Source organism: Lonchura striata, chromosome 1A, assembly GCF_050655825.1.
Source record: "Lonchura striata isolate lonStrDom1 chromosome 1A, ASM5065582v1, whole genome shotgun sequence".
NCBI lineage: Eukaryota > Metazoa > Chordata > Aves > Passeriformes > Estrildidae > Lonchura > Lonchura striata.
In genome coordinates this window covers 7,981,874-8,004,995 of record NC_140741.1, presented here as the reverse complement: position 1 = coordinate 8,004,995, position 23,122 = coordinate 7,981,874, and the positions used below count along the sequence as shown (strand labels likewise).

The 23,122-nt window shown below is 42.6% G+C and overlaps 1 long non-coding RNA gene across 1 annotated transcript in view; it reads right to left on the bottom strand.

The window, feature by feature from the left end:
* The window catches only part of LOC146763366 (uncharacterized), a 132,826-nt gene that overhangs the window by 85,828 nt on the left and 23,876 nt on the right, over nucleotides 1-23,122 (bottom strand). Inside the window, exon 2 of the long non-coding RNA XR_014952226.1 lies at nucleotides 19,867-19,983. This is a non-coding gene — a long non-coding RNA (uncharacterized LOC146763366). The remainder of the gene's footprint in view (nucleotides 1-19,866; nucleotides 19,984-23,122) is intronic.

Sequence of the window (23,122 nt, the reverse complement as noted above, 5' to 3'; positions counted from 1 at the left end):
TTCAGTAGATGTGGGCTAATTTATGCCACTCAGGGTTCAGACTTTTCGTGCTTCTCTACTCAGAACACAGTTGTAAATTTAGAGAAATTTTGTGCCACATTATAAGCTCTTTAATTAATCAAAGTTTCTGATCTAGTCTCTTTTTATTCTCCACTTGAGATCATTTTTACAAAGGAAACATTTTACCTGGCTCCATATGATATTTAATTCTGCTTCTCCAATAACAGTTAATCTCATAAAGGCACGCTGCTCATAAGTGTTCCCTCCTCTCGCTTAATTAATTTTTAATACTCAAAAAATGGCAGTTCTCAAAGAAGCCAATTAAAATGATTCATCAAAAAATTCCCCAGCAAATGCCCTTTCAGGATGACTCAACTGCTTGTATTTATTATATTTGCTCAAGTCAATGAGGGGAAACTATTTTTGAATTTGGAAGTCAGAGTTATGAAACAAAAAGGGGATTTATAACAAAACAGCCACGTTGCTCAGCATTTTTTGATCCAGGAGAAAGTAGCCAAAGTATGACATCCAAATTAAAAAGAAAGCTGAGGGGTCACTGAGAAGGCAATAAAGACATAGATGTGCAGGAGCACAAGAGTGAGATGGGGGCAAAGAGATTTATCAGTGTTTTGATACTTCCCCAGTCAAGCTGAGACCAGGAGGTTTCCCTCACATGTCCATCCATATTAACCCTTTCCATAGGTCCATAGGCTCTCTGGACATGAACCAGGCTGCTCCTTGAGTTGCAGCAGATTGCTGGGAAGGATGGAAGCACTGAACTGGAGAATAACTATTCCTAAGTTACAACAGATGCTCACACTGACTCCTACTCTGCCTCAGGTACTGCAAAGTCAAGTTCCCCTTGTGTTTGAATCCTTGTTTTTCCTTCAAGGACAAAATGCACTGGGGGAAAAATACCTGATTTAGGGAGTTCTTTGGCTGTGCCCTTCTTCTCCTTGTCATTTATTTAAAATTTATTTAATCCCTCCTCTCCCTCCTTATTCATTTTTTAAAATAGGATTGTCCTCTTGTACAGTGTCATAGTTAAGTGTAGCTAATCAAGTGTGTGATAAGGATGGACTTGACAAAGGGGTTTCCTTGCAGGTCAGTTAAAGATAGTCCATATAAAAGATCTCTGCACCCATATGAGTCCCTATAAAGTTAATCTAAGCAAGCAGAGGTAGTTTTAAAAAGCCAGACCTTGACTAAAATCATGTGGTTGCACTGGATCAGTGCCAGCTTCAGGCAAAGCTTCCACCTACTGAGTGATCAAACCCAATTCTGGCATTTTCACCATGTCTCCTTAAACACTCATCCCCTCACTCTCCAAGGGGATGCCCAGAACAAAACTGAAAACAGTTCCAAAAGCTGCCATACATCCAACCTATGTACAGCCACTGGCATCCTTATATTGAATAGAGGATAGCTTCGTTTTTATAGGCTCTTTTGGAGCTGTAGGTTATCAAAAATCACTAGTGAAATCTTTCATCTGTGGTGGACTTGTGATGTTAGAGTAAAATTACAAAAATTTACAGAAAATTGCAGTACTACCTCTTTGTAAAGAGGAAGCCCTAATATGCTTAGATTATAGGTAAAAAATGGCTTAATGAGAAAGGAGGGACAGACACCAAGGGAAGGGTCACCTTCAAGATAATGATTGGGACTGGCAGAGTCACCACAGCCTCTGAGAAAGAGTGAACATCCTTTGGTAGTGGAAAGCTAGAACACCTCATGTGATGCCAATTCTTACATTTTGAGCTAACCAGCAGATCATGCTCCCCAATAATTTACACCTACATGGCAATAAATAGATTATAGCACATGACTAAACAGGACAAAATGCCATGCAATGCTAAGAAGAACTTGCTGGAGACAGGAAAAATAAAATCCAGGTTTGTTTAGAAGAACAACACAGTATTCTATTTCATTATCTCAAAGAGAACATGCAGCTAAGAAAACTCTATATAGTAAAATCTGAAAAAGACCATCTCACAATGATGAAAGCATCCAAAGTCTCCTGATTTATTAAAAAATGTAGCACTGCTAAACTCTTCTAGAGCAACATGCAGCAGATCTAGTTGCAAGGCCTTAGTGAAGATAATGCCACTTCATTCATCATTACTACTTCTCTCATTTTAAATAAGAATATAAAGTTAGAAAAGGCTGGAAGAATTTGTTTGGTTACTATATACAACTATGGCAAAGTCTCTTAAGATTTGGCATATGGCTCACTAACTTTTTGACCCTTAGTTTACTTTATAATATCTTTTATGAAAAAAAAGAATTTGATACTTGGCACATATTCAGGTACAGAGCCTGAGCCTAGGCCTATGCCAATGAGGTGAAAATAAATCTTATTTTGCACAGTAAGTGTTGTTAGTAAGCATTAAATTATCCTCTTAATTAATCAATTATTTTAATTGTGGTATGGATGTCAAATCTTGGTTCTCATTAATATTCTATTATTTATATAATCATCACTGTAAGGAAAGTAGAATTCAGTGGGGCACTGGAGTAATCAGAAGTATTTTCTAAATATAGGTATAGCTGCCACCTAAGTGGCCAAATTCCTACATCAGTTTCAGCAGCACAATCCAAGATAGATCTGTAAGCTAAATATAGAACAGTGGAAAGAAAGAATAGGAATGAGTAGGCTGCACTCTAAGTGCAAAGGGAAAGCAGCACAGCCATTCTTGAAGCATCCAGTTCTCCTGTAGCTTACTGAAATGGATATGTCAGGGACAGGACCAGGTATGCAGTGCTGTTTTAGAAGTCATATTCTCAAAGAAACCATGTTATTATAATGCACATCTATATAATAGGTGCTTACACGCAAAGGAAATACCCTCAGCAGCTGGACTTCAATGATCTTTGTGGGTCCCTTCTCAAAACAGTCTATTCTGATAACTTCATTTGTAGTTCCTCCCAGAGCTAAAGAATAGCACAAAATACAGAAGTGACAAAGCACACAAGTTCTCTGCAGTTTTGTAAGTCTATGAGAATTAAAGTGTAGATTTTTTTTTTTTCCCCTCTACAGTGCTGGCAATAAGTGCCAGGATAGGAGAAGAGTCACCCACCTGGAAAAAAAAAAAAAAAGCTTCCCCCCCCCCCTTATCCCAAGCTACCTGTTATGATGGAATTGCATTAAAACAAATCCAGAGGGATTTCAGGAGGGCCAGAGAGGATGAGGAGGAAATAGACACCCTGTGATACAGCATCAGCACAAACCAACTGGGAACTAGGCTGGAAACCTGGGGAGTTCTTGTAGGATCTCATCAATAACTGACAGGCAAAAAGGACAACAGACTTCTCAGCCGTTCACACCCAAGTGCTCACAATCTCTCTAGCTGTATATGTATTTAACCTTCTAGGGGAAATTAGGAAATGCAGAAAGCTCCTATAATACTCAGCCCAGAGGTTCACTAGAGTACAAAATGCCAGGAAACCACTTGAGAAGCTGAGAGCTCAGGTACAGAGCAGCAGAAGCTGCTGATAACAGCACGTCACAGGGAGATAAGAGACCATGAGTATCTCCAGAGATGCCTCACTCCCACACTTAAGCATTTCTGTGCACGTTGTCCACATGTCAGGAAGCTCTTTATTGTCCCTGTCACAGAAGCAGCTGGCAGAAGTACCTCACAGCCTTTGACAATCTAAAAATCCCTCCTTTGGACAAGAGTTGAGAGCAAAAATTAAGCCAAAACCTTGAAAGAATTAAATTATTTCATTAATACTGAATTTCAAAGTTAGATCCAAACACGAACCTTCCACTCTACCCATGCTGAGAGGGCTTGGATTTCATGTTTCAAAGTCCAGTTAGAAAACATGTTTGCTGTCCCACAAAGTACCTATCACTTTGAGATTGTACTTTTGTGGCATCTGACAAAAGGGCAGGAAAAAGGGATCATGGATATAAAGGGAACACATTTTCCGTTTAGCAGATTCAAGCACAGAAGTATTTTGTTCTGAGTATAAATTTGAAGGTATTTCAAATTATTTGCACAGTAGAGTTATGTGGAGTCCCTCAAAGTCAGTCAGCTCCTGACACACATTTGGGTTTTAGACAAGCAGCAGAGAAATCAGAGAATGAGAACTCCAGTGCTGCAGGCACATTGCCCTAGAAAGCTAAACATCAGGCAAGGTAAGAAATTACAGCTGGTATCACAAACCACTGACTGCTTACTGGGACTACTCACACCTTTCTGGCTCAATTTTACAATTCAAAACCAGATGCCAGTCTTAAATTTACCAACCTTTCCCCACCTGGCTCAGTGGACACTTTTTCCATTCTATACTAACCCAGCAACTGCCTCCCTCACAAACCCAAGAACTGGTTTTTATCCATCAAGATATAGGAATTGGTCTCCATATATTTTTCATTCATCAATTCATTATACACACATACATATTACACAGTGACGAGAGAACAGTTGAAACTGGATCATCTCTAAGGTCTCCCAATCCAAACCATTCTCTAATTCTGAATGCAGTTTTCTTTCACAGTCTCCTGACAAGGTTCCATAGCACTGGCACAGGAGCAGTGACCAAGAGCTCAAAGCAAACTCCACAAGAATATTCTGTGGAAAATTCCCTGTGACACTGGGGCCTGTGGACTGCTCTGGGCTCAGTCCTTATCAAAGACATCCCCATGGTGCTGCACAAACAACACACAACTGTGTGGACGGTAGCCTGGTTACAAACAGAAAGCACAGAGGAATACTGCTGGGATTAACATAGCACAGGATAAAAGCCAGCTCCTTTTCCTATCAAACTCTTGATGCTATTTTGGATAAGCCCTCTGACAGTAACTCTCCATTCCACAAGCCAACAGCAGATAACTGCCTGCAGCATAGTGCCGACTTGCTTCCTCACACACCAGCACCTGGCCACAACAGGAAAAAGCACAGCATGACCAGACATGTCAGCAACTTTGGGGACACAACACATTTTAGAACCTGTCCTAGTGACTGTCCAGTCAGACTCGTTCAATCAGCTCTACAGACTGAAAGGAGTGCTTCCAAAACCCTCATCATCCCCTCCTGGCACTCTGCAGTGCAATATCTCTCACCTTGCTTTGGGCCAAGGTGTCAGTCAGCACATGGGCAGTGAGTACAGCTGTGTCCAGGAGCACACTTGGAACACCAAACACACCCTCAGCTGCCAGTTTGTCTGCAAGGTCTTTGTTTTAGTGGGTCAGCTGGCACATTCCCAAACTCTGAGCAACATTCAGCAGCACCATTTTCCTGTGATGAAGCACCCATACATCCCAAAGTGCACAAAACCTTCACAGTTACTGAGCTATCCCAAGCACAGTTACTGAGACACAGGCCAGTGGAATGCCCAAGATTGCACCTCAGATATCCCAACCCTCCTGCAACAACCAGAATCACCATCCTCCTCATCTCTCACTTATTGAAAGTAGGCACAGAAACATTTATTAGTGTGTGTGTATATAGAGGCTCTGCCAAAGAAAAAATAACAAATTTGACACATTCCTCCTGGCTCAGTATTTTGCTTACATACATTTCTTCTTTATCTCTAATCTACAGATGCTCAGGACAGACGAGCTAATAGAGGAACCATCTCCAAACTAACCCTGAACTATCAAGACACACAACACAAAGACTTGCAAGCTGCAGAAGAAACTTCGCTAAGAAAGCAGGAGTCTGTCCATAGTGGAGGCAAAAGTTGTCTGCATTTTAGTTACAGCTTCAGCATCTGGTTTACAGGGCAGGAAGATAATTCTTTCCAGGGCTAAAACCTTCAAGATAAAACCTGTGCTGCCCACTTTTGTTTTCCCTTTTAGATCAACTGTTTTTACACTCCTCATTTAAATCCATTAAAGTGGTAAAAAAGGTGAGGTTTCAAACAGAACTGAATGGACAAAGCACACAGCAGCCCCTGTAATCCCTCCTGCTGGAACTGTAATTTGTTTTTGTAGGAAAGAACTGTGTGCATGTGTTTCTGCACGAGCTATGCCGCTTCTCCTTGCCTACAGGACTTGGCACAGCACTTCCAAGGGAATACTGAAATAAAGCCAAAAATTCTCTGGCCTCTTGGTCCCCTGGGTTCTGTTGGCGGGCAATTTACAGATTCTGCTGGAAGGCAGCAGGCTTGGCCCTGCCCTCCCATACTGTCCCCCAGCTTGTTAGGGACTGAACACAGGTAACATGCTCATGGCAGCACTCCAGGATTGCCAGGAGTTTGTCAGCAGCAGGACATCCCAGCATGGAGCTCCTTGGAAAGAGTTCCTTCAGGAAGCTACTTGTATATCCAAACAGGGCCTTGCACTGTTGCTTCTTCTAGAAGTAAAGTGTTGAAACAAACATTTATTAAATGTATCACATCCACATTTATAGCTGTGTTGCCTGACCCCACCAGCTATGGGGGGAAGGGGGAAAGAATAAAATAAAATCTCATTCTTTTCTTGGGAACAAGTAAAGGTCAGCTGTCTCATCGAATTTCATCCCTTAAGAATATGCCTGTTCCCTCAAGGAAATTTCTAATTGTTCCTCAATCATTTCAATCTTTGGCTTCTACAACATTACTGAGTAATTATTCTGTACATTTTAGGAGCTTCTTCGGGGCAGAGCCCTTAGTTTGCTCTGAAGAAATCCTGAGTAACCCAAATGAGAAGAAACTCTTCTCATGCATCATTTGGCATTGAAATGCATGACAAGCACCAGACTGTGAAGACAACACATGTGCAATGACACTGCTGCCACTTCTGATGTTTCTCTCACAGCACAGGGAAAGGTTTGGATGATATATTGATTAACAAAACTCATCACTTCTAGGCAAAAAAAGTCTCTTGATTTCAAGCCTTTGATTTTGTTTATTAGGCCTCTGGCTCTAGAAGTTGATCTTCTCCCTGTCACATCAGCACCTACACTCACCTACTCTACAGCAGATGCAACCAAACCAAAACAGAAAAGAGTTGAGCAACTCAACTCAAAGAGTTAAGCAAGGTTGCTCCCGAGCTGAGCAACCACAAACCAGCACACCCCTCATCATCTGTCTTTCTAAAGAGGGAGAATTTTGAGTTATTGCACATCTCTGCCAGAGCCTCATCTCAGCTAAGAGCCCAGCACTCACAGAGCAAAGGTAAGTAAGTACTCATTCCACAAATAGCCACACACTCAGTTGCTTCACTTCTGTGCAACACCACAAGCTGGGCTAAAGAGTAAAATTACTCGCATGTTGAGCTATGGGAATAACTGTGTATAGGGCATCAGACTACAACATGTAGCATAATGTATAATTAGTTATCACAGCAAATTATCTCTGGTATTTTGCAGGCATTGCATTGCAGAAATCTTTCCACCATTACATTCAAAACCATAAATAGGAGAAAAATCACTTTTTTTTTTTTTTTTTTTTTAGGTAGAGTAAGACTCCTGTGGTTGCCTATCACAAGGATGCAACAGAGAGGTGTATGATCTGCAAAACAGTTGATTAATTTTGCCCAGCACTCAGCTTTAATCATAGGACAGCCTTAAGGCTAATATCAAATCCTTGCTATACATACTCTGGATAATCACAGGCTGTGTTCTCAGAGTTCTGCCTCTGCAGCAATGGGGACAGGAGGCCATTTGACTGCCTCTTCTTTACACGTAGTTCACACCTATTTCACTGCCATGTAGGAGGCATGGGGCTGCCGAACCTCCTGCATTTCTCCTGCCTCCCTTCTGTCCTTCCAGAGCTGCACGCTTGCTCTTTGGGGGAGCTCCCAAGGCTGGACAGATGCAGCCAGCAGAGGAGCTGGGTAGGAAGAGGTTAAACAGTCCACCCAAAGCTGGGGCTGTGTACACAATCCATGTTTTCTGCCAGCCCACTCCCCAGTGCCCACACTGATGCCACCAGAAATTGCCTCCTTTCAACTGAATGATTTGGCATTTATGCTAAACATGTGCCTGCCTTACCTGTAGGCATTTTCTGTACATAGAAAGTTCTTCTTTTTGGAAAAGGCAGTTTGGCCTTGCTCCAAGTCAGCATCCCCTGCTCTGCAGCCCCTTTGCTGCAAGAGCCCATTGCCTCTGCACATGGACAATGCACACGTCACAAGGAACTTAAATGTCAGTGCACATCTTTTGTGAGGACTTTCAGGCAAATTTATGATTAAAAGTAGATATTCAAGCAGAAGATGAATACATTATGTCCTCAGGCTCCTAAAGTCATGATCCATATTCATAATGCAAGGCTAAAGCTTCAGTTGAATAATTACATCTTTTGCCTGCCCATTCTTCCCTCCACCCCCATATGTACACACTCACCACAAATGCATATATAACATTTAAAGTGAGCAATTATTCAACCCAAAGGCAGAATATCCTTGAGTTTGTGCATGCTAGAGAGGGAGCTTAATTCTGTAATTGTCATGTAAGGTCTGCAGTAGCAAACCTTGTTGAGATCAAAACACCTTACTCAGCACAAAAAAAGGTGAGAAGAGTGTATTCCAAAGGGGCTGGAGCACACCATGGCTAACAAATCCCAGGGTTGTAGTAGCCACAATCATTCCAACTCCAGGTAAATACTTCCCTTCCAAGCAGAAGGCTCCAATTTGAAGCTCTTCACTTCTTACTTGGCTACTTCTTCAGAGTAGAAGGTTATGCTTTATAAATGAATGAAAGGCACCTTAAAACATTTGGCAGCCACTGAATTCAGAAATTATACAATAACTTCCCCAACAGTATCACAGATATTGCTTCTTAACTAATGTTGATCTCCCCTCTCTTGAGATCATCTTTCTCAGCAATAAGCACTGCCACTGGATGACTCGAAGTCAGAAAACTGGTTAGAAGGAGAATTTGGACCAGTATCCTAGAAATTTAAACCTGTATTTCTTCATGCACCCTTCTCAGGACTACAGATTTCATTCTCGAAGAGGGAGAGTACAGATATCAATTAAAAAGGATACACAACCAAACAGACAAGAACTGCATTCATCACAGCTGGGAAATGCAGCTTTTACACACAAGAACATGTATGTGCATGTATATGCAGGCAGGCATTTAATTCATTAGAAAATCAGAAGATTTTTCACTAAATTGAATGCTCTCCATCAGCTCTGGAAGTGGAAATGCTGTCAGCAGCCTCGAAGTAATGTGCTGCAAACAAAAATGTTTCTTGACAGGACCCCATCTTCTGCCAAAAACTTTATTAAAAAATTCCTAGTAGGTCTCATCACTCTTTTTACCTCCCCTAAAGTTTGCCCTCCAATACACAAAAGGTGCAGGAAGTGCTGGGAGCCTGCACACAGCAACATCTCATGGGCTCCACTAGCCCAAGAGCAACTTCCATGCCAAATTTATCACCACAGACCGAGTCCCAGATAATCAGTGCCAATGAAATGCATTCAGCTAACTGGGATTCCTCCATGGTATTATTTTAAAATCCAAATCCTTTATAGTCAGGCAGAAATAGCAATCACAGTGACACTGGTCTGCTGAAGAAAAAGCTCACAGCTGCAACAGTAGGTGTCACATATTCTGGGGGCTGGCAGAGCCAGACAAGAACACCACCCATGGAGCAGACCATTTGAAAATTAAGCTCTTCAGCTCTGAGCAGGTCATTGAGACATCACTCAAAGCACAAGTATGGGAAATACAAGTGATATTAGGCAGCAAAGGTGTGGGAGTGTGAACAGGGATGGGCAGAGCATCACTGATGAAGCTACTGACTTCTTGCTTTATTCATATCATTGCTCAAAAAGACAAATGGAAGAAACTCCTGCCTTGTCCATTGCTCGTGGCTTAGCAGAATCACAGTAATTTGTCTTTCTTCTTTTTCCCATCCACCTTCAAAAGAGCTAAAAATCATTACCTCCTTTCATAAAGAATTTCACCACATGCTCTGATCAAGAAGCAGGGTGTAACCAAGCTTCCCCCAAGCTGTCCTCCCATCTCTCTTGTCCACAAAGAGCAGACAAACAGACTGGTCTTGACCTGCAACAAATTAGCTCAGCTCTGTAGCAAATAAAGGAAGTCAAGGCTACACCAACAGCCTCTGCAGAGGAAAGACACACACAAAAAAGGTATTCCTGAGGTTGTGGTCTAATCCCTCCCTGAAAGACTTTTTTGTTAATTCAGAATGGTTCCAATATTCCATCCAAGCATTTGTGCCTCCCACTAAGACATGCAAGCCACAAAGGAATCAAGCTGCTGAATTTTCACAAGGCAAATTTAGGCCCCTGGAATTTTTAGTTCCTCACCAGTAGAATTCCCATAAACACAGATGGATGGCAACATCCAGAGACAGATGTATGGAATTGCTCTGCAATCCAAACCCTACTGTGAAGTCTATCCTGCACCACTTCTTAGCACACTGCAGCATCTCACACCAGTGATGTCTCATTTCTACCACTCAATCGCAGCAGAACTTGGTTCTTAAGCACAACATAGAAGAAAATCAGCACCAAAAAAAAAAAAAAGGAATTTTTGTAACTCAGCCTGAATGTTTGGGTTATTGTGATGATTTTGCTGCTGGAAAAAGAAACCCACAACAAGACACAGCCACTGCATTTCCATGACATGCACCCTCTTGTTTAATCCTAAAGAGGATTGCATTTGTCATCTCATGACACACAGGACATGTGCTGTGCATTTCACTTGTTCTGCCAGCTACTCAGAGTTTTGTGCTGCAGGTTTCCTTGCTGCTGTGCCTCATTCCTAGAGCATCATTTAAGCCTGCTCTCTATTTGGAGTGGCAGGTACAGAAAGTAGTCCTGCTAAGATACAGAACATCTGCATCTGAGCCTTGCTCCTGCTTTGTCATTATGAATACATAATATCACAGCCCTGGGAAGGGAGGAGGCCAGAGCATCTTTCCAAGTGTTCAATGGGGTGGGCAAATCCTGCCTGTATCAATAATTTAGAAGCTGAGGCACTTATGGCACACTACTAATAATTTTTAGAGACCGTTTAGCATTCAGGCAAGGTCAGATGAGTTGGGGTAGAAGTTCACCTTGAAAACCAAGGGGTGACACCTAAGTTACAGTGTGCCAAACTGAACAAAGCAATTGCAAATCATTTCTTAACTGCATCTAGACTGTCATGACAAAACCATTAGCAATGACTGTGCACCCATTCTTGCCAAGTGGCTTATCTGTGCATTCCACAGCATCCCACTGCTCACAAACCAGCTCCATGTTGACTTCACTGTCTGCCAGTGACTTGCCTGGCTGAAATCTCCAGGATAGTCCTCAAAGGAGAGATAATTCCTTGGTAAAGCCCTGAAGAAGAGCTTCTCTTAAGGGAATCACTGCTTTTTCCATCTGTTCCTGGGAACTCTGGTGCAACCATGAGCCTGCTTTGCTCCCCATCCTCATCCTGATGCAGGTCTGCTCACATCAAATGCAAACCTGGGGCTGCAAATGCCTCTGGCAGAGCCTGCAAGAGCTGCCAGCACCTTTGGTCTTGTTAGGGTGACTCTGCTGCTCTATGGGGCTCACATAGGCTTTACAAGAGGATGCAGAAATATACACACAGAATGATGCCACAGAAGAGTGAAAGTGTAAACCGGCAATTCACAAAAATTCACCAAAATTTACATGAGACATCAACTCCTCATCTACATGGAGCTGTCAGACCACAAAACAACTGTGACTCTCTGCCACTAAGAACCAAAGTGAGGGCAGGGAAAAATATACAGAGCAGCTGGGAGATCTCACACACACCAAACCCACAAGAGCAGTGCAGATAAGGTCTACCAAGTGTCCATGTCATAAAAGAAAGTTCATGGCAATTGTGAAGATTGTTTGACTTCAGACTCTAAAATACAAATTTAAGAGCAAATAAACTTCAAAACATCACAAATACACCCTGAAAAGTTTTACACCACCTATATTAACTTATATCATTAAAGGCAAATGAGCTCAGCTACAATAGAAACAAAGATCCAAAACCAGCCTGGGATTTAAGTCTTACAACCTGCTTTTACTGATGAAATACCCAGTCCTTTTCTGGCTGATTAGAGTAACAGGATACCCTGAGAAAGGCTGCTTTTGTATTTCCCCGACTTTACAGAATCAAAATCATTTCAGAAGTTTTACTGGGATTTCATGCTTCTTCATTAAATAAGGAGGTGAAATGCCTGTTAAAATCCCCAGCTACAAAGGAGATCAAACTCCAGTTAAAAAAAAACAAAACCCTAGCTTTTCCCAGCTACAAACACCCAAGTCATTATTTCAATACTTACATTAAACCATACAAATTGTCTTTTGCTTTAGAAACCTTATGTTTATGCTAGGACTGCATAAAATGTGGTTGCCTCCAGAGACTAAATCCAGAGTAAGAAGAAATCCATTCCAGAGAGCTGATGGGCTTTCTTGCCACACATCAAGATGCATGCACCTTCTCTGATGCCTACAACACATTTTTAGCCAAAACCTGACCAGGTGATGGAGCACACCACGACATCAGAGCATCTTTGGGTTATTTCACCACACACTGTACAGTAGTCTAACCTAGCACAGTCCTTTACCCATGAGAACAGTCTTTATCCTAACTCAAAAATAGTCCAACTTCTGCTCTGCTGACTTAAAAAGCAAGGGGAAGAATGTTCAATTAACAGGATTGTTTGGGCAGCTCTGCTGTAAGTACTGCTTCATAAAATTATTTTCCCTGATTCAATTATATATTTGCTAAAGTAATTAAATCTAAATGGTGTTTTAGTGATCTATTGCTTCTCAGAGTTGAAAATATTATTTTAAGAGAATCTGAAGCACAAGGTTAGATCATTTACTGAATCAAGTTAAGATGCAATCAGAAGACTCAAAGTTAACTTTTGGGCGTATCTGGGCAAATTTCACTTCCTCTTTTTATGAGCTTACTCTTCACAGTACCATTTAGCTAAAAATGCTCTAATCACCAGAAAAACTTGTCAGTGCAGTTTGACAAGTTTCCTACAAGTCTCATTTATGTTGTCTTAAACAGACATTACCTAAGTGCCCCAGAGCCCTTCTCCCTGCACACCCTGTCTTCTTTGCAGCTCTTTTTTTGCTGTGGTAACAAATATCCCCTGGGGAGGTGGCTCCTCATCTCCTACACCAAAACTCGATACCACAGGCTCCAGAACAAGGCTCAGATGGATTTCTCAGGATCCGCTTCCTTTCCTTGCTGGTGGATGCCCCTGGAAGCAGGGATTTGCAGATTTTCAGAGCAAGGATAAAGTTCTCTCTTAACCTCTCCTCCAAATGGAAAGATTACACAAGAGGTGCCACTGTCTGACCACAAACTGAGGGGTGTTTCTGAGAGTGGTACAGTGTTTGCCAGGCAGATATTTTTACAGGTCTGAGTTTGAAGATGTTTGAAATGGAGAGTTTGCTATCCTTCCAAAAGAAATGACTTCTGAATCTGTTCTTCATGCACCTCTGCTGGGAGGAAAGGCTGAGGGAACTGGGATTGTTCAGCCTGGAGAGGAGAAGGCTTTGGGGTGACCTCACTGTGGCCTTGCAGTGCCTGAAGGGAGCCCACAGGAAAGATGGAGAGAGACTCTTGTCAGGGGCCTGGAGTCACAAGACAAGTGAGAATTACTCCAAAGTGATAGAAGGGAGGTTTAGATTGGATATGAGGAAGAAATTGTTCCCTGTGAAGGTGCTGAGGCCCTGGCACAGGGTGCCCAGAGCAGCTGTGGCTGCCCCATCCCTGGCAGTGTCCAGTGCCAGGCTGGTTGGGGCTCTGAGCAACCTGAGATAGTGGAAGATGTCCCTGCCCATGGTATGGGGTTGGAATTGGAGGATTTGTAAGGTCCCTTCCAACCCAAACCATTTCATATTTGTACAATAAAACAGCAACTCCTAAGATAAAGTACTGCTCTATTTGCAGGAAAACAAAATATTCCCTACCAAAGGAGCACAGAGCCATCCTTGAAAACACCAAGCACACAGATTTGCAAACACTACTGGCATCACAGTTCTCTGAACATTCATCCCTTAAGTTGATGACCCCACACAGAAAACCAGTGGAAATTAGTCCTTTGTCTTGATACTTTTTCCAATAGCCTCTGCATTAGCCTTGATTAGCACATCTATCTTTTAATAAGTTACTACACCATCCAAGCTGAGCAGTGCAGAGATCTACCTGTTATTTCTGGGGTTGCTAGCAAAAATTCCAGAAGCAGGTGATGCCTTAACATCACCCTCAGGATGGAGGGAGCTCATATTGTTCTGCACTCCTAGTTGGAACACTTGAGCATTTCTCAGTAGTGGAAGTCTCATTTCCCAGCTATGCAACAAGCATGATGACATGAGGCTTGCTGGGATCCAGGGTGCAGCTTGCCCTGAACTGAGAGTGCAGCCTGGAGACACAGCAGCTGTCACTGCTACAGGGCTGCACTTGTGAACACAGGCAGCCAAAACCCTATGACTGTGCAAGCATCACATTACTACTGAAAATGCATTTTTTAAAAAACACACAAGCATTTTTAGGTGCGAGGACTAGTGCAGGCACTTTTGATGAAGGAGGATTTTTTTATGATTTAACAAACAGATGCAATATGCTTGCACCAAGTCCAAGGAAATTATTACATTCCTTTTGCCATTTACCTGACTACATTTTTCTGGGTTGCCAGACAGCTTGGTTTAAAATAAAGATGTTTAATGATCACCCTCTTTATTTCTAACTTATTCTACAAAATTCCAGTATATGCAGCACAGCACTATTCATGTGGGACTCAATACCCCGAGCAGAAAATTTTAGTCCAACAGGCTCAAAAGCTGTTTTTCAGTTCCATTATTGTGTCCAAAGAGACAAACATAACCTCATTTGTTCCACAAATACTTATGTAATTTGACTTTGATCTTGTCTGGACCAAGATAAAAGGTATCCTTTAAATTACATTCATTTGGGTTTTAACCCACTTTTAAACAGAAGGCAGATTTTGCACAATCTCGCTTTAAGCATTTTACACATCTAAACAAGGAAGACAATATCCTCAGCTCCCTCCTCCAGAGCATATCCTCACCAGACTACAGACACTAAGGACAAACATCTCCTTCAACCCTCTGAGCATTGAATCGCCCTCTACAGACAAAGGAAAAACCCCACAGAGAATTACATTATCCCTCTTAGATTACAACAGGTGTCTGTGAAATGACTTGCCACATTTACCCTTCCAATGACTAATGAGAAGATAGAGAAAGATCTAGGAATTTTAAGATGGAATAGGTTGCTCCAGCTGCATTGGTTAGAGGAGGAAGACAAACACCCATCTAAGAACAACTTGAATCCTAAATTTGCTTGCCAAAAAGTTAAGAATAAGTCAGTCCTGGCCTTTTAATACAGGTAGTTACATATTTGACCCAAGCTGACTCCTCCTGCTTCCAATGCTTGGTCTCTATGTTTTAGGAGTTAAACATTAAGACCACACGCAGCCAAGATTTCCCACCAGCACCTCTGCTTTCCCTTGCATGTGCTTTTCAAAAAAGTCTTGATAATATCTCTTTGTTTTGGAGTCTACATGGATGTTTGACACAAGCCAAACAAGCTGCAGGAGTATCCAAGAGTTTAGATGGCTGAACAGGTGAAGAGCTGTTGTGGCGCAGCACGCGCTCCTCGCCGCGGCACTCCGAGCCGTGCCAGGCTGGGCGGTGAGGGAAGAGAACGGGCGGCCGCTTTCCCCCGCAAGCTCTGCAGTTCAGTTCATGGCGCAGGGACAGACGAAGGCGACACGGGACTTGGGGGGTGAACGGGATGGTTTTATTCACTGAGCCCCAAGACCCCGGCGGGCGGGGGGGCAAAGGTTTTATACAGAACTCAGGAGGACGGGTGTAGGAACAGTAACCAATGAGGGAATAGCAGGGGAGGAGTTTAGGGCAGAACTAACATCTGGAAGCTGAGGAGGGGGCTAGAATGAATGACAGGGAAGGTTCTAGGGAAAGGGGCAGGGAAAGGGGGGTTGGGGGGGGGAAACAGATATTAAACAAATATCAAATGAAAGAAAAACACACCACCGCATCTCCCTCTTTTCCTTTACAAAAAGAAGGAGAATTTTGTGGTTTAAGCAAATTAATAAAACATGAAAATAATATAAAATCATATGATAACATTGTAAATTACTTAAAGGACATGAAAGACACATTATTGCATTTATAGGGCAGGAAGAGTAGTAACAGCCTAAATTAGACACAAGACTGTACAAAACTTGCTGTTTTGCTGCTCTGAGTAACAATCTAAAATAATGTAAATAATGTAAATAATTGAAATAGAATGAAATAATTGACAGAAATTAAACTAAAAAATTTAATTAGAATGATTAAAATTACAACTATCTAATTTGAATAAAATAATTAAATGGAATTATTGGAATTAAATATAATAAAAGATCAACTAAATATAACTAATAAATTTTTAAATTTCGCAGCAATGCAGCAAGCCTGAAGCGATATAGTAGCTGAGTGATTCCTGTAGCAATAATGGTTAAACACAGCCTTTAAGTTAAAAAATATCAGAAAAGACTGAATTAATTATAATTACAACAAAACAACTTAATATAAAATCAAATTGTAACATTACATATTATTAAAAAAACATAAATTGAAAGACATTAAAAAATGATAAACTAATTGTGATTACAACATATGAAACATATAAAAACTTTATCTGGAATATATAAAATTGTCCTAAATCAAAGTCCAAATTAAGGGTACAAAGCACAGCAGGATTTGTGACTTCATCTGATTTAGAATTTGCTTCGTCGCGGTGCTTGCGATGTTTAGCTTTTTAAATTCTTAAAGCAGAGTCAGCGAATAACGGCGCTTGTCTTAAAGTAGAGTTAGCAGATAGTGATGTGGTTTGTTCAATTTGAATGTCCGTTTGAGAGGTGGGCATAATATCTTGAGTATTAATTAACTGGGATGATTTTTTTTTCTATAAAATATAACTCAACAAACAGATTATTCAAAAATAATCAAAAGCAAAAAGAGGAATTCGTAGTTAAATAAAAAGGAGTATTGGGTAGGGTACATTAAGGAATAGGATAGGGGAATCAGACAATCACTTAATTAGTGATTGCCATGATTAACAGGGGGTATCGGTAAGGGGTGGACCGGGGCGCCGCCATTTTAGGGGGAAGACAAAAAGACGGATCCCCAGTCCCGGGTTTCGGCTCCATTTCCTCGGGAGAAGATCCCTCCCGACCTTCCCCCCGGAGGACGAGCCTGAAGAAGGATAGGGGAATATCCAACCCCGCCTCCCCACAATAGGGACTAGCCTTGTGCAGGGACGGTGCAGGGCTATTGGGGGAGAAATGGGACTGGCGGGAAACCAGGGGCGGAAAAGAAGGGTCAAGGCGGGAAATGGGTCCCGAGCGGCGTGGCCAGCGCCATCTTGGGAGGGGGTGCCAGATACACTGCACTTGGCCTGAGCAGTGTCCGGCAGGGCACTTGGGGCAGCTCGGCCACAGCAATCCCCAAGGGAGGATAGGAAAGGGTTTTAGGAAAGTCCGAGGGGATGGGGATATAGGGAGCTTCACAGAAGCAAAAAGGGGAAATTTATAGGAGGGGGGGGGGGCCACCCGACGCAGCTGGATGTCGGCGCAATGCGTGGGTGTAAAGGGCCCCTTTTAACAACTCTCCTATAGCTAACGTGTCACTCTCTTAGCTGTTCCCTACTGGTGTCTTTTCTACCCCCTCCGTCCAGCCCAGAATGGGGAGGGGAGGATAGAGAAGACAACTTTTTCGAGGAGAAGAAAAAGCGATCTAATCTAGGTCCCCACAGAAGACTAGGCGAAGGATAGCACTCAGTGCTAGCTTCCCCCAGAAAAAGAAAACCCACCCGCTTGCCAGGGACATGCACGGCTACAGCCCCAGTCTGGGCGCAGACGGGGGTTAAAACGCGAGAAAAAAAAAAAAGTGGCAGACCCAGCCGCCCGTCGGGGCGATCCCCACCCCGTGTAGCCCACCTTACCTTGCAGGCTCGGACGGAGATGGCTTGAATCTTCTCCTCGACTCGATGGAAAAGTCGCGCTAAAAACTGGGGATGTTCCTTCTCTTTCGGTTTGGCCCTTCCGGAAGCCTGGGTGTTCCCGTTAAACCAAGACTCGTCCCCGAAGCCTTGGTTTCGGCCACTATCAGCCTCCGGTGGTCTCACTGCAGATGCTGACCGAGGAACTAACCTCTTCTCGGTCAGTCCCTCTTCAGGCTCCCCCGAGCCGCTGCCAAAACCGCTCTCTGTGTCCTCGGGTAAGTCTGCCCGCCAAAAAGCTCTGCAGCCCGGCTGCCCGTGCAGCGCGGCTGCTCCAGGGCGGGAAGATGGCGAGAACAAAGAGGGTCCCGGAGCGTCAGTTTTTCGCTCGGCGCTCAGCTCCTCTTAGCATCAGGCAGAGCTTTTACGGCCGTAGATGTTCCTCTTCCCTCCTTCTTCTTCTGTGAGGCGGGCGCCCCCACGAATCTGCCCGTTTTTTTTACAAGACGAAGGAGGGAACCATCCTCTCGCTACCATATGTTGTGGCACGGCATGCGCTCCTCGCCGCGGCACTCCGAGCCGTGCCAGGCTGGGCGGTGAGGGAAGAGAACGGGCGGCCGCTTTCCCCCGCAAGCTCTGCAGTTCAGTTCATGGCGCAGGGACAGACGAAGGCGACACGGGACTTGGGGGGTGAACGGGATGGTTTTATTCACTGAGCCCCAAGACCCCGGCGGGCGGGGGGGCAAAGGTTTTATACAGAACTCAGGAGGACGGGTGTAGGAACAGTAACCAATGAGGGAATAGCAGGGGAGGAGTTTAGGGCAGAACTAACATCTGGAAGCTGAGGAGGGGGCTAGAATGAATGACAGGGAAGGTTCTAGGGAAAGGGGCAGGGAAAGGGGGGTTGGGGGGGGGGAAACAGATATTAAACAAATATCAAATGAAAGAAAAACACACCACCGCAAAGAGCAGCCTTTGGTTCATCCCCTGTGCACTGAAAACTTGAAAGCATTTGACACCAATTGCCTATTAGTCCTCTGTCTCCAGCAAGACAGCAAGGCAGAACCCACAGCCCAGACCTGCATCCAGACCCCAGGTCCAGCACATGGATTTAAACTCTCTTCATTTGCAGTCATCAATGGATCCTCAAGGACAGAATTACAAAGAACTGAGTCTAAACTGCGCAATATTTCATCCTTATGGACCATTCCATTGAGGATTCCACACACAGCATGCCTTATCAATGCACTAATCTGACCAAAACCAGTCTTTTTTTGGAGGTGGAGGGATAATTACTGACACTTAATCCAACACAGCCAGGTTTCATGTATTTTGTAGCTCATCTGCGTCAAGAGATATAAAAACTATAGGCATTCATGTGCAACTACTGACAAGTTAGGCACACTGTTTGCATGGATTTCTACTGTACCAAAAAATATATTACACTATTCATGTGTAAAATCTACTAGAATGCAATTTATTGGAGTAGTAACCAAAAGAGCAGGGCGTGTCTTATTGACTCCAACAAAAGCCTTTTGCCTTCTCCAGCCATGAAAATGTTGAGCACCTCCCACATTTTAAATAACTGCTCAATAATCCCCCTTTAAAGCATGTAACTGTATCAGACTTCAACTCCTTTTAAAAGGAAAAAAAAAACCTCAAACCCACAGTAGCTGCCCCAAATCCCCTCTGGGTTATTCTGGGCACAGCAAAGCAAGGCAGGTACAGCAGTGTTGCATTTGGAAGCTTTCCAGAGCCACGTGTGACTGAGAACACCAGGTTATCTTTTCATAATACCTCCAAGTAAAAAGCATTGCAACATCGCTCACACGGTGAATTATGTTCTGAGGCACGCAGAGGACAACGTGCCCATGCAAAAACCTCAACTGCATAAAAATCCATGGTTTAACCTGCTCCCAAGGCTCAGGCACTCCAACAGCCTCTATTATCCCTCTATCGATCTTACCCTTTTCTGCAGAGCCATAAACTCAGCTGACAGACTCCAACTTGCTGATCCAAGCACTGGTTCTCCCCTTGTTCTTGTTTCAGCCTGACTTGGTCAGCACGTAGCCTCATTTGGAGCCTGTGAAATGGTAGTAAAGAAACAAACACACATGAGGGACTTGTCAAACAAAGCAGGCTGTAAAATTACCAGAGTGGAAATCAAGTGCCAACATTTATTATATGATGAGCCACACCTCAGCAGGAAAATTTCAGGCCCACAGCTTGATAAGAGAGAAGTGCCTCCAAATTTCTGTGCTAGCTGTGACAAAAGTCTCATTAATAACAAGCCTGGAAAGCATTTAAGGAGTAACATGTGCACACATTCATTTGGATTTCCCTTAACACTGCATGCATTTTATCAGAAATACTTTCTTTCAGCAATTTAATCCTCCTGATACAACTCCTAGTTAAACAGTATTACTACTACATTTTCATTAAAACACATGAAAACTTTTACACATGTAAAATTTATTTCACTTTTGCTTCTTCTTTATCCAGTGCATTTTCCCACTAACACAAGATTTGAACAGCTTAGTGATTTGTGCTGGTAGTAAAGCAACACACCAAGTATTAATTATGTCAAGTTACAACATTTGCATCTTTCATTTTTCAAGAGCAACTTCCAGCCTTGAAGATATCTTCTAGATTAAGGGCAATGCCAAAGGAAATTAAAGAAAAGAATGCAGGTGACAATAAAGCCTCATATCAGCCATGGAATTTGTTCTGCAGGTACAAATGCCATCAAGGGACAGGATGCAGAGGTAGACTGCAAACAAATGTCAAGGAAGGGAAGAACAAACCCAAGCAAATCCTTGGGAGGCAAATGGCAACCTAAGAAGAATGCATTTTTCAATTCCAATCAGCAATACTGCTGCAGGAGTTGCCTGGGATGTTTGCCTGCTACAAATATTTGAGCTGGTAATTATTAATTTTAAGGCTTTTTTCCAACTGTAAGTGCATGGATACAGAGATAACAGGAAAATTACTCCTTATAGGACTAACCAAACCCATAATACCCAGTCCAGGTACCATTCAATGCACAAAAAAACCCTCAAGCCAGTACTGCTACCTTTTCTTTATGTTGATATACAAGTAAACAACCTTATTAATGTGCTGGCAATTTAAAAAAAAAAAGCTTAATTTATTATTCAGCCTATGCAGTTATGAAGAATGAAGTAAATGTCAGGCTTAAGGGAGTATTAAGGGACGGAGGTAGGCCAAGCTTTGCCTCTCAATTGGTTAAAGATTACATCTCAGAAATCTTTAGGATAGAGTAGATTTCTTACAGAATCCTGGATGTGTTTAGGTTGGAAAAGACCTCCAAGACCATTGAGGCCAGCCAACAACCAAACACTTCCAAGGCCACCACTAAATCATGGCCACATTAACTCATTTCCCAGTAACATCTTTGCCTGATTGTATCAATGTTGTCCTGTGCTAATTAGTGTAATTGGATGATAACTCAAGAGAAAGTAGAGAACCTGGAAAACAACAACACCAGGCTTTGTCTGCATACAAGAACTCTTGACCTTAAAAAGCAGAGCATCAGCTGACAAAACCAGGGGAGAGATAACCTTCAGATGTTGAATTCTTCAGATTTAACAGGGCTAGAATCTGAAGGTTTGGACAGCCATTGGGAGCACTAGAAACTTGGAGTTTGCTTCAGTTGGAGGAAAAAAGCACTGCCTGGAAAGCCACAGAGCCAGAGCCGTAGCTAGAGCTGCAGCAACAAACTCAAGGAACACCAGTCCAGCAGCTCCAGAAACAAATTCAAGATCAAGTTAAGTCCAGCTTCTCTCTGCTGCACTTTTGGAGGTGTAAATAAAATGGGTCCTATTCTCAACTGTCCTACAGTCCAGTCACACCACTTTTCTCCTCTTTACCCACCAGAAAACAGATGGAATGGTGAAAAGAGGTGTCAAGGGGACTGTGGTTGAATATATTGTGCTATGACTTAACTGCTTCCAAAGAGCCACAGGCTCTTGAAAGTCGATGTCTATTGGAGAAGTTGAGGTCAATCAGCTCTGAAATTCCTCTTGGAGCCATGCCAGATCCTGGGTGTCCCCAGGGGCCACAGAAGATGGTTTAGAACCCTCTTCTGCCTCCTCAACTCTCATTTCTGCTCCTCAAATAAGAAAAGAATGGCATAATTGGTGGCTTCAAGGTGACAAGATATGATCAGTCATGGTGAGTAGAAATCACACCAAAAATACCAAGGAACTGTTGGTCCCAGTAGGGCATAGGCTTGTATTAGAACAGTAAATGAAGCTTCAAGTGAATTAAAATAGAATGAGAGAATTAGCATGCAGTCAAACCAGTATTTGCTAAGGACTTAGGAGCAGGAGAGAGAAAAAGCATTGAGTGCTGTTTGGTAAAGTCAGCTTTTCCCCAGAAATAGAAAAGGCTGTATGTTATTTGAATGTTGCTTTCTAGAGGTTAGAAATATTTTTGATGGTAATTTTGGGGACTGTCTTACCACCAAGGTAAGTCAAAATAAAATCTACAAATGTCAATATCAAAAGCAACAAAAATACTGACATTTCCTTTTGTCTGCAGTCTTAAGAAAAAACACACAAAACAGGCATTAAAAAAAGACTTCAAATCAAATGACAGGTGTGTTTGAGAAAAGGTAAGTGACCTAGGGGGTTACAGCAATAGTCAAGCCAGCCCAAAGCTGGATCCTGCTGGCATTCCTGGCTGTGTATCCCAGCAGTGACACATGATCACTGCAGAGCATGCAACAGGCTGTACCTTAAATTAATGGTTTGAGCCAGAGGACCACACACCGTTACCTCTCCTGGAGGAGCTGGCTGCAATAGCTGTGGTGCTCACACACCACCTCCATCCTTGCATTTAAAAACACAGTCAAAGTGGAAGGCATGATTATTCGTCAATGTCATAGCCAATAAATATTGTAGAGCTCAAAATTAAGGTGTGGAGAGAAGCATCTACAAGAACAATTTTCTCTCAGTTAAAAATAAAGCATTTGGTGCTTGTCACAGATTTTAATTTACTAAGCATTTTTCAATCATGCATCCTGGTCAAAATCTAAGATATTTTCTGTCTAAAAAGAGTCATGTACTGAGCTTTATGAGCAGGAGAATGCTGTTACTGACTTATTTTAGAAACTAATAAACAGTAATCTAAGTGATAGTCTGCTGGATTTATATTGGGAGTGAGAACGCCTGTGGTGTGCAGTCTAGGGAAAAAATTGCCAA